A 19,078-nucleotide genomic window follows, 5' to 3' on the forward strand; every position below is an offset into this window, starting at 1 on the left:
TGATTTGAAAAGGAAAAACTGTATGTGAAACATTGCTTTCTGGGTGAGAGGGGAGAGAGAGTGTGCTAGCAGAGTTGCAATGCAGTGTAGTAAATTCATAGATCTGGGGTGCCAACTTACAAACTTACTGGACTCAATGGAGAGCCCAAGAGAATTAGCCTCCCTCCCACATCCAGAGATAAAATACATATAATTCCTAGCAAGGAGCACTCATGTGGGAACTTGGTTGAAAATGAGCATTTAGCAAAAAGAATAACACCCTAAGTGGCCCCAACTTCCCCCTCCCATAAATTATCTTCCATTCCTCCAAATCCTCCAGCACATTGGGGTGGGGGGGGGATGCATCTTCAACCCAACAGTAATAAAGACCTTTTCCAACTCTACACTATCCTTTTTGAGGTGAGGCAACCAGAACTGTACACACGATTCCTAATGAAGTTGCACTACAGATTTGTATAATGGCATTATGAAATCGGCAGTTTCATTCATCGTTATCGTTTTCTTCCTAATGATTCTTAGCATGGAATTTGGCTGTTTTTTCACAGAGGAGATAGCATCACCAGCATAGTACATAGCCAAGCATAGTGCCCTAATAATATGGGTGGAGGGGAGTATAAATCACATGGAGTGGTAATAGCCTATGGCAATGTATAAATGAGGCCTCATTGTCTGCGTAACAGGCGGCCAAAAGAAACATCATTAGCCCAGAAGAGTGGCCACTTCACATTGTCCTGCCTCTGTGCAAGTATTCCTTAGGCCACCCTTCCACAACCTAGTGCCCTTCAGATGTTTTGGACTATAACTCCAACCATCCCAGACTACTGGCCAAGCTTGGAGAAGGTGGCCTTAGGCACTTCAGAAAGTATGGCACAAAGCCATATGCAAGAGAACTTCATTCCCATCTTATTTCAGGAGAATGATAGGCATAGTCAGGCAGTCATTTCTCAGTGTCATGGAGAACTACAGGTGGATAGATGGATGTGCTAAATTAGGATCAACTGGAGCTAAGCAGATGGAGTGAGAAACATAGTGACTTGTGGGCATAGGATGAAGTCTTTCCCCTTGGTGCTGAACATAGAGAGGTACACAGCCACTACTGCAGTGGGTCAATAGATACAATCAGGGTCAGATTTGGAAAGGCATCGTTTTCCCAATAATGTTTATACATATGGTTCAAGTGCATTTCACAGTCTATGGCCAGGCTTTACAATATACTCCTGCAGAGCGCTGAAGTTTTCCCCTCGAGCCTAAAAGCACACATACAATCATTAAATCTCAAGCTAACAAAGAACTGTGATGGCTCACAAACTTAAAGGTAGAGAGTTTCTGGCGCTTGACAAAGAAAGAAAGACACAGGGAGAACTCAGGCACCTTAGGGGGTGCCAGAAATCATCTAGAGAGTAACCCACAGCTATGATTTCCAGATCAACAAGTAGAGAATATTCAGAAACTGTGGTGCCACCCTGCTGTGGAACTGCACTGCTTTAAATAAGGGAAACCCATTGTATAGCTTTGTTGCCTTGAAATGAAGGCATGGGAAAAAAGTCAGCTCCAGCCACATGGGTGCAGCCAGTCATCTGGTTGTGTCATTGCCCTTCCAGATAGGTTTTCAGCTGCCTGGGAGGGTTGGCTTATTAGCATTTTAAATAAATGAGAAATGTTGAAATGCGAAGAAAAAGCTACTGGTAACTTTAAGTAGGTTATGGTAAAATCAGTAGGAACTCATGCTCTCCAAGTGTCCCAATTTTACAGGGACAGTCCCAGAATTATGAAAGCAATTCCAGCTTCGGATTTGAGCATAGCTGCCAAGTTTTCGCTTTTCTCGCGAGGAAGCCTATTCAGCATAAGGGAAAATCCCTGTAAAAAAGGGATAACTTGGCAGCTATGGATTTGAGCCTGGAATGTCCTCCTTTCCCATCAGTGCTGCTGCTGCCAAGCTCAGGGAGGAGGATGAGCTGGCGCTTGTCTCCGCCCCCCCCCCCCAAAAAATATGCTTTGTGCATCTGTGTCTAATCTTGGCCCTTTCGGATATTTAGATGTTCATGATGTTCCTTTTTTCATCTGAGGAATGTTGGAAGGCATGGTAACTAATTATGCACATTAAACATATGACATTCACCATAGATCATTTTCTATTGTGTGAACTGGCCTTACAGGGCAAGCCATTGCAACAATAAAATATCTGAAAATCTGCTCCCTCGTTGCATATCAGACAGGCCAAGAGCCAGCTACAGCTGGACACAATCAGACCCCTTTCTATTCCTTAAAATTGGAAGAAGTCTTCTTCTTCATCTCCTCCTCCTCTTTTTCACTCGTTAAAAATGGGCCATACATCCACCTGCTGGCACAGCAAACTCAAAATGTTTGCCAGCTCCTGCAGAGCAGTCGGTGATTAGTTTCCATTAGTTGAGTTGCTCTCCAAGGAGAATTCTCTCCATCGGCAACTGTTCTACAATGCTGTAGGGACCAAAAGCCCTTGAAAGCCTGGTCATTGGTAGAAAGTGAAGATTTTTACATGATAAGAGTAATTGAGAAAGGTAGAAAATGGCAAAGAATACAGCTAGGAATAGTCTCCATCATGTTGAGGTAAGTCCCAGTCAAACTAAACGTTCTTGTTTTGCAATTTTAGCCATTTCTGCACTCAAGGTACCCTAGCCAGGCCATTCCAAGGAATGCTCATGCTGCCCTTGTGATATTTCTCAAGGAAGTGGAGTCATATAGCTGGGTCTCCTAATTATTGATTATGTTTGTATCACTTGTGTTAAGTCACAGAATGCAGGGGGTTATGCACTTTAAAATCATTACATACTCATTTTTTACACAGATTCGCTGCTTCCCATGAGTGCAGGAAGATCATTCAAAGGCTTAAAAATAAACCACACATTTCAAAAGCTTGCAAAGAGAATAGAGCTTACCCTGAAACTGACTTTCATTAGAGAAAATCTTCTGCCCATAACAAATATTGTCCGCAACCCCACATTAGAACTCACCTTCAGTGGCACTATTGAGCATAAAAAGAGGGAAATGGGGGGGGGCATTTTCTCAAGGAAAAAAACATTGCAAACATCTAATTAAAACCCAGCCTTTTCTGCACTTGCAGCAGTTGTGCTGAACATGCAAGGGGGACAGCATTGAAATGTCTTTTAAAAATTTAATGCACAATGTCTGCATGACCACACAAGCATGTGGTATTCCAGAGAGGAGCTTGCAGCAATTTTGCACCCCACTGAGCAAAGCTCCTCTCTGGGAGCCTACAAGCTCAACACAGTCTGGCTAAGCCAAAGTCTAGCATACTGTGTTGTGCAAACTAGCCCAGACCACTGCCTACCTATTGCTGTAGACTCATGCTAGCATGTAACTGTAATAAAAGATAAGGGTGTTTTTTTTACCTAAACTGGAAAAAGCCTGGCCAATTTTGCCCAAAATAAGCAGCAGCCAGAACACCATTCAGTGAACTTGCTTACATTCTTTTAATACACCAAATATTGTTGCTCTGTAAAAGGTAAAGGCACCCCTGACAGTTAGGTCCAGTCACGGAGAACTCTGGGGTTGTCTGCTCATCTCGCTTTATAGGCCGAGGGAGCCTGCGTTTGTCCGCAGACAGCTTCCGGGTCATGTGGCCATGGCGAACCAGAACACCGCACAGAAACGCCGTTTACCTTCCTACCTATTTATCTACTTGCACTTTGATGTGCTTTTGAACTTCTCGGTTGGCAGGAGCAGGGACCGCGCAACGGGAGCTCACCCCGTCGCAGAGATTCGAACCGCCGACCTTCCAATCGGCAAGCCCTAGGCACAGTTTAGACCACAGCGCCAACCTGCTGTTGCTCTGTAGGTTTTACTAAATAATTGTTGGGTGTGAATACAACAGGTGCATCCTGCTGCTTCTCAGATACCGGTACAAAAACCTACTATTTAACATTATTTCCCTTTCTTCTTTGCTTCCTTCCACGCTTCCTTCCCACTGTGTTGAGTTTTGTATCAGAAACCATTCATGCAGTGGCTGTGGCTGCAGTGTATGGTGTATACATGATGCTGTATAAAACAGAATTTCAAGAGAGAGAGAAAATGGCAAAGAACATCAGAGCCACTTATTTTGTGACTCCACCTCCACCTTAAAACAGTATGCTTAAAGCATCTCTGATTGTTTTTGTTTGTTTGTTTGTTTTTTAATGTTTGGACAAGTTTGTTGTGAAGCTGCTACTCAATATTCTGGAGAAAAACACTGCAAAACCTCCCTAAACTGCTTACTGTAATGCACCACTAAATCACCATTGAAAATAGGAACATAAATCTATTCAGCTGTAGTTTAAAGCTATTATTTCCTATCTTATCATTCTTGAATCTGCCTGCTCAGCCTCTTGCTGGGTTTGTTTCCAACTTTTTCCCTGGCAGGTTTCCTCTTCCCTTAGGCAAAAACATGTACCTTGTGACACCTTCCCAATCGTTTCATTACCATGTGTTGCTTCTAGAGTTTTGCTTTCGAATAGTTTAACTTAATCTACCAAGGGGGGAGGAGGAGGAGTTACCTGGCTTTCCCCCACAAAACAGGCAGAAGCAGATACATAAGCCATTGCAATTTTTAGGGTTACCAACTGATCAAGAAAAAAAAAATAACTACTGTATTTGTGTGCCCTGGGCTTAACATCTTGATCAGCAGAAACCACCAGTTAAGCCTTTCACAGCTCATAAACAAACATCGCTCCTTGCTAGTGCCCGCAATCAAATCACTGTCACAATGGTATGTTTTAACAGTAGCCAAAGGGGCTACTTTCTCTTTCATCTGATTCACCTTTGGACCTCTCCCCAAAGCAGTATTGCATCAGGAACTGCTTGACATATAAAAAGCAGCCTCACACCATTGCTTTTAAAGCAGCTGCAGAGCTACAGGTTGTGTGTGTAGATCTGCTCTAAGAGAGCTTCTGTTCTGAAACTGAACCTAGGATTGCAATGCTGTGCATGTTTACTGAGAATTAGTAAGGGAGCTACTCCCCAGGAAGTGTGCATAGGGTTGCTGCCTTCATTGCCCAAACCAATAAGGAAAAGGATTCTGTTTCTTGGGCTGCTGCCGAGAAGAGGATGTCAGTAGGCAACGCTTTCCCTTCCGCTACAGCACCCACCCAATTCCTGCCTGTTATGCAGCAATCAGTGGCACTGCAGTCTTATTCTTTGCTGAACCTTGGTGGTCTAAGTTGGCGAGGATTTGTCAGTTGCCTGCACAGAGCACTAGGCATATTAAAAACTGTTAAAATGCCAAATGACCTGAAAGATTAGACCCAAGAAACTGCCTACTAGGTTTCAAAGGGTTATGATGACTCTTGCAAATTTTACTTCGCATCAGTTCCCTGTCTCACAAATGCAAATTGACGACACAGTGAGGCAGAAATCTTCATTATTCAGCACAACAACCTCGTCCTGTGCAAGTAGATATAATGCAGCTTATATTTTATCTGGGGAATCAAATAATCAGAAATGCTGTTTACACAGAGTTACTTAAGCAGGGAAGGTTACAGTCAATTCACGTGTGTTGTTGGTATCCTGCTTCCCCAGGTTCTCATGGATCTCATAGAACAGGGGTGGCCAACTCTCAAGAGACTGAGATCTACTTACAGAGTTAAAAACTGGCAGTGATCTACCCCCTTTTGGGGGGTTCAGGTCAAAGTTGTTCAGCTTTTTAGGGAGGGGGAAAGCCCCCATTTTGGGGAGCTGCAGGGCAAGAAAATGAGTTTTTTTTTTAGGGGAGCCAAAGTTGTTGAGCTACTTTGGGGGGAGCCAGTTATCTACCACAGACGTCCAGTGGTCCAGAAGAAGAAGAAGAAGAAGAAGAAGAAGAAGAAGAAGAAGAAGAAGAAGAAGAAGAAGAAGAAGAAGAAGAAGAAGAAGAAGAAGAATTTATACCCCACCCATCTGGCCGGGTTCCCCCAGCCACTCTGGGTGGCTTCCAACAAAATATTAATCATAGTTACAAGGGATCCATGATTATCATCTAGTCCAACCCCCTGCAATGCAGAAATATGCAGCTGTCTCTTACGAGGATCGAACCTGCAACCTTGGTGTTGTCGTCACCACACTCTAACCAACTGAGCTATCCACCTCCATGGGGTATGAGTCCTGACAAGTTTTATATGGTGGTAGCAGTAGCAATCTGATTACCATTGAATGACAGTGCTCCTAATGTACTATCAATCCAAGACATTGTAGGAAATTAAAATAGTGGGTCCCAGGCCCAGCAAATAAAAGTGCCAGGGGAGGTGTGAGTGATGACGCTTCTGGCGCCCTCGCAGCTGCCCGAGGGCGTTGTGTGCTCATGCAGCCCAGTTCATTAATTCAATCATTTGTTTGTTCATCACACTTTTCTGGAGATAGCTTGCAACACAGTGTGCAATAAAACTAGCAGTGTTATGCACATTTAACTGTTAATGTGACAGCTGTCTACAAAATTTGCTCTGTGCCAACTGGTCCCCAGTGGTCCCCATTGTCAAGGAAATCATAGGACAAATGCTGTGATTGGGGAAGGTTGATAGCTCATTGGCAGAACATCTGCTTCACATGCATAAGGTCCCAGGTTCAATCCTCAGCATCTCCAGGCAGGTCTGAAACTCTAGAAGGTTGTCGTCAGCCACTGTAGACTGGAGTAGGGAGCCTGTGGTCCTCCGTATGTTGTTAAACTCCTGCTCCCTACCTAGTTTTGCCTGTCATCAGGTATGATGGAAGCTGTATGTATGGAAGTCCAGCATAGGTTCTCCACCTCTGGTGTAGAAAGCACTGAGCTAGTTGGGCCAATGGCCTGACTTAGTATAAGGCAGCATTCTACGTTTCTGTATTCCTGTTGGAGCATAACATACATTGCGTACCATTCTCTGGTTGCAGCATGAATCAATACAATGTAAATGCTAATGTGAACCTCCCTGGGTGCGTATGAACAGGAATTATTTGCATATGTATAAGCTCCCCCCCCCCCAGTATTGTGAAGATATCCTGGATTCAATCCTCTCTCCTCTGTTCTTTCCCTCTCCCTTCTGAATCAGATGATAAATGATAATTGAACACAATCCAGTTGGGGGTGCTTGTGCATTGAGCAGCATTAGCCCCTCCTTTGCACTCATGTTTCTCCTGTTTGTGTAGTACAGAATGCTTAGGATGTGCAGTGCCGTGGGTGGGGGTGGGGCTGGCCAGGTTTTTTTGGCCCCAGGTGAATCCTCCAGTGGGGTGCCATTGGGGCTCCTAGCCTTCCCCCCCCTCTCTCTGTGTGTGTGTACATGGAGGGGGATGTCAAACTGGGTCTTTGACCCAGGTGAAATAAATCCTAGTTTTGCCCCGGCATGTGAGAACCCTTATTTCATTTGAGAACATAAACCAGCCTTAAACCTGGTGCCCTCCAGTTGTTTTGGACTACAGCTCACATCAGCCCTGTGGCTTCTGCTTCTTCTGTGAATTCCAAATAATAAAAGACTGTTTTGGGTGCAGTGGGGGGATAGCTAGAAAGTGAGCATAGGAGAACCAGGGGGAGAGAGCATTTTTAAAGAAGAGAGGAAAGTTGATTTTTGTCACCAAATGGATTTTATCTCCTTAGTGTTATTCTTTTCTTCCCCCCTAGTAATTAATTTCCTCTATGAGCATGCCATGGAACCAGCTGAAAATAACATTTGTCCTTTGCAGACACATCATTCATCTGTGGCATATTTGACAACTGCAAATATTCCAGCTTTCCATTTTCGTTGGCTTTATTAGCAAAGACAAAGTACAAAATATGCAGCCTCTCCTCTGAAGAAACTGACACTTGCGATTTTTTATGTTATGGATCAAAATAAATCCATTTCATTCCAGTTTAGCTATCAACATGTAGGGAATCACTGGGGCTGAAAAAATACAAGCTCTAGAGGATGTGGAGATGCGCAAGAGAGTCTCGGAAGGAAAGCTGGAAAGTTACCTGGTGAGATGAGAAGGGTGTTTTCTAGGGAATATTATCCTTCCGTGGAAAGTAAAACGCTGGCCCATTGGGGGCTATTTAATGTTTTCTTCATCAATTACCAGGAGTCCACAACTTGGGAATGGGAGGCTCAGTGAGTGATTTATGTTGCAAATTAGAACTGTCAGTCTCAACCTTGAGGAAGAAGGGCTGCTTTCAAAGTTCAGATCAATACGTCAGCATCTGAAAAGATCTTCTTCTGTCAAGAGTGGGGATGAAAGGCTGCCAGGCAGCTTCAGATCCTGCAATGTTTGTCAAAAATGCTCTGATCTGAGCTGCTTAATTAAAGGTCTCATGCTGAAAGGTGCTGGAGGAGCCCCACGCTCACCATAGTCGTCAGAGATGCTTACACCTGCCTCTCCGACTGAAAAGAGTAGGGCGGGGTTTCCCAAACTTGGGTCTCCAGCTGTTTTTGGACTACAGTTCCCATCACCCCTGACCACTGGTCTTGCCAGCTACGGATGATGGGAGTTGTAGTCCAAAATCAGCTGCAAACCCAAGTTTGGGAGTAGGGCTTCAGTGGATCTCAGGGCTTAGACATGTTGCTTCCACTAGAGTGGAAGCTGCACAGGTGCTTGGGAGAGAAGACACCCAACACTCAAAAGGACTACTAGACCATGGTGAATGATGTCAGGCTGTGAGAAACTGTTTGGGAGGGATTGTCTCATTTTACCCTGTTCTTCTGCACTCCAGACACTGAGCCAGATTCAGCAAACCTGGTGTGCTAGCAAAAGCCAGCACAAGGACTCCCACTACCACAATGGGGCTTCCCTCCTTTCCTCCCCCAACATGCCCCCCCCACCTCCTGAGGGCCGAGAAAATAATCAGAACAACACAGGGTGGAGGAGAGGGGGGTGGTTCTGTCAGACCAGCAGAAATGCTTACGCTGATGAAAACATTCTCCTTAGTGCTATGTTGAATTCCTCCTTATCTTCATAGAAACATGAGCTGGCTGGCGATGCATACTGGTGAGGCTGGGGGTGGGTGGGGAAGTGGGGAGAAGCAGCTGAAGGCAGACGGCCCTGAGGCAGTTCAGTAATCACGGGCGGAGGTGGTTAGCTGCAAAACGTGCTAAGGCAAATGCAGCACTAGCTTTTAATCATCATTTGTTCAGCCCAGCCGCACCAGACAGCTCACAGGGATATGTCAGCAGCATGGGCACCCCAGCAACAACTTAAGTACCAACAGATCCCTGCCCAAGAAATGTGCAAAAGCACGGAGTCGGGCAATGGTAAATTCTCAAAACACAGTTTTTAATGTAGTTTGCTTGTACAGTTTTCTGGTTTTGTGTAAATCTTGAGAGAGCAAAGGAATGTATATATTTATGGCCCCATTCAGGAGAGCGCTGGAAATAGCTGTGTGAGCGCAGCTGGAAAAGAAATGAAAGCATTTGAGAAGTAGTAGGCATGGAAAGAGGAGTGGCGGATAGTGGCAGCAGATCCACCCACTTGAAAGCACAGGGGACGTGGGGATCTATGGCCCCGGGTAGAGCGGTTTAGAGCTCTGTTTACCCTCTAATCCCCATACCGTCATGTAAACTCAATCACAGTGGAACAGCCTCGAGACTGGTGCTATTGGAGGGCAATTAAATGGGAATGCAAACACACAGTAAATTCCGTTGTGGACAAGTCCTCGTCATCACAACCTGACACTGGACGCTGGGTAATGTGCCTGATTGTATGTAGAAGCTGTTATTGCCAACTTTTAGTAAAGAGCCAGCATCTGTTAACACGAGAGGAAAAAGATATATGGAGCTACATTACACTAAATACTAGGGGTGTGCATGGATGGGCCTTGGTTAAAGCTCTTAGAAAGCAGCCGAGTGAGTTTGCCTGCCCAGCTTTGCCCTGGTGACTTGTGTAGTAGCGAAACTTGTGTGTCACCAAACGTCTTTATGTTCTGGGTGGATCTGCAGCAGGCAGCTCTTAAAGACTGCACACACACACACACCCCACACACACCTTCTCTCCCCTCCCTCTCTCTATCTCTTGATACTGTTTTTCGGTATCTTTTCCAGCTGCACCCAAAGGATTCTTATTGTTATCTTTGGAAAACCAAGAGCCCTATTAATCTTTTATTTCCTTAATGGAGCTTCCCAGTGGACAGATGTGAGCCCAGCACATCATCAGGACGGCTGCACAACAGCCCTTCCTTCCCCTGGCTGACTTCAAGCCGGTGCACCTCCATTAGCAAAATTATCTCATTAAACCCGCAAAGAAGCAGAAGAATCTGCCACCCCTCCCTCCCTCCCTCTCTTTCTGTCTCTCTCAACATACTTTATTGCTATTAGCACTCTTCGCTATTAGTGCTCTTGAGCATTGCCTGCAAAAGTGCTGCAGAGGGGTCAGCTGTGCAACAAGAATACAGAAAGCATGGGCAGCGGGAGAATAGCTGGAAGTTAGGCTATTTTAAGGGAAAGAAACTATTTAAGCAGCTGCAGTTTCATGAAATAAATTAGAGATGGGTCACAGTGGATGGCCTTGAAGAGATCTCCTGAACTTGTAAATGATAGGAATCTAATTTTGCTCATCATCATCATCATCATATGTGTGTGTGTGTGTGTGTGTGTGTGTGTGTGTGTGTGTGTGTGTGTGAGAGAGAGAGAGAGAGAGAGAGAGAGAGAGAGAGAGAGAGAGCGCTTCTGCAGATGGAGCAAAATTGCTTGTTTTATACCTTTCTTGCATGAAACGTAAGATGGCATACAAATGGCTCTCAGGCGATCTCAGTTCCAGGCACCTTACTTCCAAGCAGCAGCCAGACCCAGACTTGGTTTAGCTGCTTCAAGTTTGCTACGTTTTGTGCCTCCAGACCATGTTCTGCTGCAGCAGTGGCACTGTACTGGCATTGCAAGTAGACTCGCTGCAAGTAGACACGGGATGTTGCCCTGAGCAGAGCAGCTGATTGACATCATATGCCGGTCACAGCCAGCATCACCAAATGTGGCATTGCAGTGTTTTGCAAAGCATAGAAGCAGTCAGAGATGAGGTAGGGCTGGATAGGACCTGCAGCAAATTCATTAAAAAAAACACACACACACTGACCACCACAGAGCCAGTGACCAGAGAACAGCCTTCCACAATGAATACATGGAAGTACTCGTATACCAGGACGTTACAAAGGACAGGACAGCATAGCAGGAGGGACTTGGCTCATCCTAGGCTAGAGGCAGATTCCAGAAGGGGTGACTCCCATTCTTTCCTCCTCTGAGTACCAATGAGCTCCAGCTGAGAACAGAAGTTGTTGTTTTTCTTTGATGTGCCAAAATATCTAAGGCCATCACTCTATAAAATATATGTATGATCTTTGCTACAGATCAGACCCCGCACACTTCCAAATCCCAAGTCAAATCAGTCTGACAAACATCATTTACAGGGTCAGGCAAGTTATATGTGATACACCTGTCCTGGGAGCTTGTTACTCATGCTTTAAAAACAAAAATTAACTCAAACTTCCTTTTCTGCTTCCAGTGAAAAAGCATGGACAGTGGGATATGTAGATCTGTAAACACTAGATGTCATCACCATGGAGGAAATTGGGAGCCCCCCTTCAATTTCTGACAGAACATGAGAAGGACAAATTGTTCACCTTTCTCCTTCTCCCTCCCCCCCCCAAACCAGCTTCTTTGACACCCCCCTCCCCAGTCAACTGAATTTTGTTTTTCACACATCCTGTGTTCAGTCACAACTTGAGAAACTGAAGTGCTACAGGCAATCAAAAAATCAGTTCATATCTAACTGGCACTGTAGTCAACAGGAAATTCTTAATCTTTAGGGAGTCTCATTTTATTTCTCTTTTAACAGGTGGTGGATGCACTTCAGTGGGGAAATAAGAATATTTGGGTGCATTATCTTAGCTTAGCTTAACAGTGGATCCTTAGTACTGAAGGTTTGCTTCTAACTATATCCTCTTTACATTTTATCCATGACTTAATATAAAAGTGTACATATATTTAGTCAGCATCTGTCTCCAAGATAGCATCTGAAATGTGCTAAGCTATCTGGCTCACCAGCATTAAAATATTTCCCTTGGGCAATTTAATCCTGTCTGGAACCAAGAAATCGGCATATTAAGAGTAGAGTATGAGACTCTGCAGTCAGATAATGCAATCAGTGGCAGTGATTGGCTCAAGTGAGGGCACTCGCTTAGCCACAGCTTGTCTGCAAACTTATGCAGATACAGTACAAGATCAGGAGGAAGAGTAGCTGCCTTTCTCACATTCTATCTTGTATTCTAGGAAAGTTTGCATATAGTTTGCTAGACATAATGCCATATGCAGTTCTTCCATATTGTGTTACATCAGGGTTTGCACTTACCAGTTAGTTAACCATATGCTACTGTTACCTCATAACCAGCACTGACCTGAACACTACATTATGAAAAACTTTCTGACGGAGCAGTTCAACAGCGGAAGGGACTACCTTAGCAGGTGGTGAACTCTCTTTCGTTGGAGGTTTTTAAACAGAGGTTGGATGGCCACCCGTCAGGAATTCTCCAGCTGCAATGAATGGATGGCCTTTGGGTTGCCTTCCAACTCTACAATTCTATGATTCTATCATTCTACCAGCCCAGGGAGCCAAGGAAATGGCATGTGGGAGAGAGAGAATAATTTTCAACATCTGCAAGGGGTGGGTTGTAATGCAGGAAGGGAAAGTGTTAGAATCTCCTTTCCATGACCACCACAATCAGGATCTTCACAACTGCTTTAAGAATGAAATCATACTAGGACTTTCACGGGTCTCCCATGAAATATTTCGTTTGGTTCTCATGGTCTTGTGAAAATCCAGCACCCTTTGTCCTTCATTGTCAATGTAATGTCTAAGAGGTTTGTGGAATCAGGGAGGTGGTGTGGTAGTCTCTTTGTGGGTGTCTTTTCCTGTGGTTGTTCTATCTGTATGTTGTGATACTGTGCTGCCAGGAGTAGAGGCAGGTGTCTTCTTAAGCTGTATTGTAAGGAAAGCAACCCATTGTCAGAGCTTAGGACAGGGGTTGAGGCTCAGCTGAACCCAAGAGTACTCCCAGAGCGGGTTTGGCTTCCATGCCAGTAGAAAGACCACCCAGATACTTGCAGACATCTTTGTAATGCTGAGTTGGTCTGCCAAGGGGCCTGGTACCTGAAGAGGACATCCTTGAAGCAATACCACCCAAATGGCAGATATAAGATTTAACTGGTAGCTTGGAGAAAATTATATGATCCTACTTGGTAAGCCACTGCCACTAACCACGTGCAGCTATATAATTTAAAGCAGCTTCTCTGAGATGCTCATAACATGTCCACCACAGGCACTTTGTCCCTAAAAATAATGAGTTCTCGCAATCAAATCATAGCCTATGGCACTGCCTTTAAAGCACAACTGAAGCACATTCTCCTCCTCAAATAATCCTGTAGTTTATCTCCCACAGGGTTAAAAACTCCCAGGAACCCTTAACAAACTTAGAGTGCCCAGAATTCTTTGCGGGGAGGAATGTGCTTTGAATGTGCATTAAAGATGTAGTGTGTGCTATGCATCCCAGATCATGTAGGGCAGCTGCTCACACCTAGGTTTCCTCTTTAAAATGCCCATGTTCAATATGTGGATATCGGGGTGGGTCTAGTCCAGGCTTGTGATGGGAAAGGTCCTAATCCTTCTTACAATTAAGCAGTGAATCAATTTTATTAAATGGATGGATGGATGGATGGATGGATGGATGGATGGATGGATGGATGGATGGATGGATGTGTTAATGCCCTACAGAGATATACAGTGGAACCTCGGTTTATGAACACCTCGGTTTACAAACGCCACGGACCCATCTGTAACGGATTAATTCACTTTCCATTACTTTCTATGGGAAAGCTCGCTTCAGTTTATGAACAGACTTCCGGAACCAATTGTGTTCATAACCCGAGGTACCACTGTAATACGTGATTATGGCTTATGAATGTCTGCAGTGTGGACATGTAGAAGCTGAAGACTACTCAAAAGCAGAGGCTGCCTTCCGCTGAAATCTGTGTCATGGTTTGCTTATGCTTTGGATGTGCTTCTTATTTTGCTGAATATCCCATTTGTGGCCTCAGCACAATGGGTGATGTTATTCATTAACTTGTTTCTCATGCAACTGAATTTTTAAGAGAATAACATGAAAGACACTTCCGCTTTGTTAAGCATTTTCTTCTCCTTAATCGTGTAGAGATTTCCCATGAATAATGTGAGCTATAATTATTACCTGCAGGTTGGCAGAGCCTTGGCGAACTGTTCCTAAAAAGGAATCTTATTTTCTTCCATTGAATTTCAGATGACCAAGAGCAAAATTATAACCACCTGATATTAGGCACTACAAACCAGACACCTTCCAATGGTAAGATAATAAACAAGAGAAGATCAAAGTTACTGGTGCTGTAACTTTACTCTTTCTACTGGCATGGAAGCCAAATAAATATCAATAGAGTATTTCATGAGCTGGACTCTCACATGAAAAATATTTATTCTATTGATCATATTGTATTTGGGCCATATTGCTTAACAATGGCCCAGTCTCTCTAATGCAGAAAGGAGAGCATTGTGCTATGTCTCTTTCTTCCTCGGTTGCTGTTGTCGAAGATTGCTTTGATTTGTAGTGTCTTGGGCATCAAAAGAGGCACAGCAAGAGCAAAACCTGCTTGCCCAGATAGGAAAGAAATTTGCTTTGAAGCCATATAATCCACGCATGCCAGTGCTCTGCTGATGTTTCAGCGCTCATCATCAATTGTGTTATTTTACTTTATTTACAGCTTTTACAATGCAATCAAAGACAATTTCAGTGCTGGCAGCCAGCTGCTTGGGACACAGAGCCTAGAGGTGGGCAGACAGCTTAGCTGCCTCTGCACAGTAGCCCTGCTGTCACAAATACACATACACATCAGTTGTGCATGTTATTTCTTTTAACAAGGTCACCATCCCTTTTCTTTCCAATATTTGGCCGTGCATGCTTTCTGACTCCAGAATGCGAAATCCTCCCAGTACTTCACTTCCAGGTAACAATTGTGACCAGCACAGCCAGATTCAGTAAGTTGCCATAGTAATTGTGTGGGTGATTTATTTATTTATTTTTTAAAAGGCAAATTGCATGTGTGGGACCTCCAATCTGGATGGGCGCCAGAGCAGGGGGCACAGCATTAAAGCCCCCTTACCCCGTGCTGGGGTCCCAATCTGTATCAGACCTCCTGTACTTCCATTTTTCCTTCAAAAAGCAACACATGCTTTTGTTAATTGCGCCAGGGTTGGCACATCTAGTTTGGCCCTTGGTTGACTTCTTATATAAGGAGGGTCAAGATATTATTTTTGTTTAATTCTGCTTTTCTAACCTAAAGAGCTCAAATCTCTTGAGTCTTTGTATTTTCTTTCCTCTGATGTTTCCTATACAATGAAAGATTGCTTCTCTACCTTGGACCTCTTTCACCACCAGTTCGTTTCATCCAGTCTTCAACTGGTTGCCCACTGAGCTTTTGCAGCTTATTGCTCTTAGGTTTCCTGTGGTGTCTGTTTATAGAGACGGAAATATGTTTTTGACTATTTCCAACAAATAAAGAATAAAATCACCTACAAAGTCAGAGAACATATCCCCAGACTTTTCTGTTGGCTCCCAGGCAATTTTGTTATCCTTCACTTCAACAGCATATCAAGCAATCTCTGCCAAAATATTTTGGCCTCAGTTTGCCCATTACCTGCACCTAGTTCTCTCCCTTGATTCCTTGGCGGCGGCGGCCCCCCCCCCCTTGTTCTTTTGCCACCTCTTCCTTGGTGCCACAAGAGTCACTTTTGCCTTTGCGTGATTTAGGTCTGCAAGAGCACAAATATGCAGTTGTCAATATTAGCTTTTCAGCTTTGTGCAAATACCGCATGAACACATCTCTATATATTGTTTTCTAGGCATGGTGCCTCCAAGTTGTTCTTTCCCTAGGGCTGTCATTTATAAACTAGCTTTGCCGCTGCATCGTTCCTAGTGAAGAACTCTTGCATACATGAAAGCTGTGCTGCATTTTAAACTGAGGCCTCCATAGCACAATCACTTGCGAGAACAGTCTTGAAAAGGTTACCTTGGCACTCTGCTAAATTATCTATTTTATTGCTCAGTGTTGGCAATTGCCATTCCACAACAAAAATAACAAGTCCTTCTCACTAACACACGAACCCAAATTTTTGTCCTTTCCATTAACCTCAACAAAAGAAGAAATGCCAGCCACAAAACTGTTGCATTATGCCTCTCAGCAAGGCCAAATATTTATGCTATATCTGAAGTAAATTTGGAAAAGAGAAAAGCTAAGTTTAATCATCCTTTTTAAAAAAGAAAAAAAGGGAAAAGTCAGGTTCAAAAAGACACCTTACATTGTTGCACCAACACAGAACAGAGGAAATGTAATACAGTCATACCTCGGTTTAAGTACGCTTCAGTTTGAGTACTTTCAGTTTAAGTACTCCGTTTGGAACCGATTAATCCACTTTCCATTACTTTCAATGGGAAAGTTCGCTTCAGGTTAAGTACGCTTCAGGTTAAGTACGGACTTCCGGAACCAATTGTGTACTTAAACCGAGGTACCACTGTAAATAAGTGCAAGGATGGATCAGACACAGAGAAGGTAGTTTTGGCAGCCGATAATCCAGTGAGGAATAAAGGTTCTGTTCAAAGTTGGGTGGCATGTTAATTATGGCACCTGCTCAATGGACAGCAGAGGCTCACGGGGCAGGAGAGAGGCAGAAGTTAGTGGCATCCCCACCACAGCAGTGAGCCAATCAGAACAAGGATAAGATGGGGGAAGTGGCAGCAAGTCAGGAGAACTGTAGATTGCCGGCAGAGGTCTGCAGGTACACTCACACACCAGTGACACCCTAGAAGTCCCCTGATCTCACCACCTCACCCCATCCTTGTCCTGATGAGTGTAGCACTACTGTCTCCAAGATGATGCTGTTGCCTACACACACACACACACACACACACACACACACACACACACACACACGAGTCACTGCCAACATTGGACCATGCAGTGGACCAAGTTTAGACCATCTCAGATTCAAATTAGGCCCGGATTTCCCATGCTCATCCATCACTTTAAAACACAGCTTAAACAAAATTTGTCCAAATTCCTAGTCTTCCATTCATGTTTCAAATGTGAAATTTTACTCCAGAATTCAAAATGCAACAGGCCATTTATAAAAGATTGTCAAATACTAAATGCCATTGCATGTCAAGTGCCAAATACAGCCAAATATTATTACCATAGTATGCCCAATATAAAACAATGCCAAATTCTGAATATCACTGCGTGCTAGGTGTAAAATATTGTTAAATATCAACTGTTTTATATCAGACATTGAAATAAAATATAATCAGATTCAGGGTGACCTTGGCCCAGTCTCTATGTCTCAGCCTACTTCACAAGATTATATAAAAATTAAATGGGTGAAAGACAACCATGCTTCTTGCTACCTTGATTTCCTTGCAGAAAAGCTAGGGTATACTGTACATGTTCAACAATTATTCATTATAGTTTTATGTAAACCACAGTTTTAAACAGAAATACAAATTTTCTCACTTTAGTGGAGAAGATACCAGATGAATTGTGTTCCTATTCAGTTTGCTGGTCTCAGGTGCTGGTCTCTGTTGATGGGCAGTTTCAGGGCCTACTGCTCTTCCTTTTCATGGTTCCTTATCTATAAACCAGACTTGGACTGGACAGTCCTTCAAATGGAGAACACCTTCAAATAAGAGCACTGTCCTCTGGCACCCCTTTCAAAATAGAGGACTATCTTTGAAGGAGGTTCTGCATCCTTGACCCAAACAGTATGGAGGCTGAGAACAGTGTCTAAAAGAAGACTGCAAGAGTGAGGCCAGGAAGCTCCGACCCAGGGGCGTAGCCAGGATCAAAATTAGGGGGGGCAAGGGGCGGGGGCAAGGGGCGGGAGGGGAGGGGCCACAGCGGAAATGTGGGTGGGGCCACGTGGCCTGCGCCTCCCAGGTCTTCCGAGAAGGCGGCCCCAGGCTCCCGCTCCCGGCGCGAAGCTCCAGAGTCGCACAGGGAACGCGGGCCTGTGGCTGCGTCCTCCGCGCCTCCCAGGTCTTCGGAGGAGGCGGCCCCAGGCTCCCGCTCCCGGCGCGAAGCTCCAGAGTCACGTAGGGAACGCGAGCCTGTGGCTGCCTCCTCCGCGCTTCCCAGGTCTTCGGAGGAGGCGGCCCCAGGCTCGCGTTGGGAGCCTTTGCTTCTAGGGGGGCAATTGCCCCCCCCCTGCCCCCCTGCCTACGCCCATGCTCCGACCGAAGCAACCAATGTAAAGACCAGTATTCTGAAGTGTGACAGAACCGGTATCACAATGTACTTTTGCTGCATTGTGATGCATTTGCATTCAGGATTTAGAACCTTTGTTCAAATGATTCCCTTCTCATGAACTGGTATCCTAGTGTTTTTGTTCATTTGTTCTAGTGCTTCATGACAGCCTGTGGGATTTTTGTTTGCTTGCAAATAATGCATTCATTTGGATTACCGTACCCTTCCTGCAGGCTATAGTTCATGATGAGATGTTTGTATTGATGAGTGTTTGCTGTAGGCGATCAAGTGAGGGATCATCATGCAAACATACTGAGTCTAGGTTGTAAGTTTAAGATTTCAGGCATGTCCCCACAATCTGAGGATGGTAGGGCAACTGAGTCATATAGCATGGGCTCAGGTAGTGATTGGTTCAACTAAGGCAGGTTTTTCTAGCACAACAACACCTATTAGTATGCAGGGAGCACTCTATCTACTCAAGCAAAACCCTATTGCAAATATTCGCACGAGCCAAAACCGAAAGGGAAGTCAAACAGAAATGGGTTCTTTGGGGCTTTTCTATGAATACCCTCCCCATACCTTGTTTGTCTCCACAACCACAAGTCAGTTTCTGAATAGATTCATAGCACACTTTAAATGGCCTCCCCAAATGCATTAAGGAAATGCAACAGCAGAATACCATTATATTTCAGGAAAACCATTTGGAGCACCACTTTGAATAGTTCACTAAGGTCAGATCCACACACTGTAATGGTCAAAGAAAATAATGTAAGGGACTATTCAGAAACAGACACCAAACAATACAGAAAAATCATATTGGCCTCATCTAA

At 44.3% G+C, this 19,078-nt stretch overlaps 1 protein-coding gene across 3 annotated transcripts in view; it reads left to right on the forward strand.

The window, feature by feature from the left end:
• The window catches only part of SHISA6 (shisa family member 6), a 256,361-nt gene that overhangs the window by 212,937 nt on the left and 24,346 nt on the right, over positions 1–19,078 (forward strand). The window lies entirely within an intron of this gene.

The sequence above is a fragment of the Zootoca vivipara genome, chromosome 2 (assembly GCF_965207765.1).
Source record: "Zootoca vivipara chromosome 2, rZooViv2.hap1.1, whole genome shotgun sequence".
Lineage (NCBI taxonomy): Eukaryota > Metazoa > Chordata > Lepidosauria > Squamata > Lacertidae > Zootoca > Zootoca vivipara.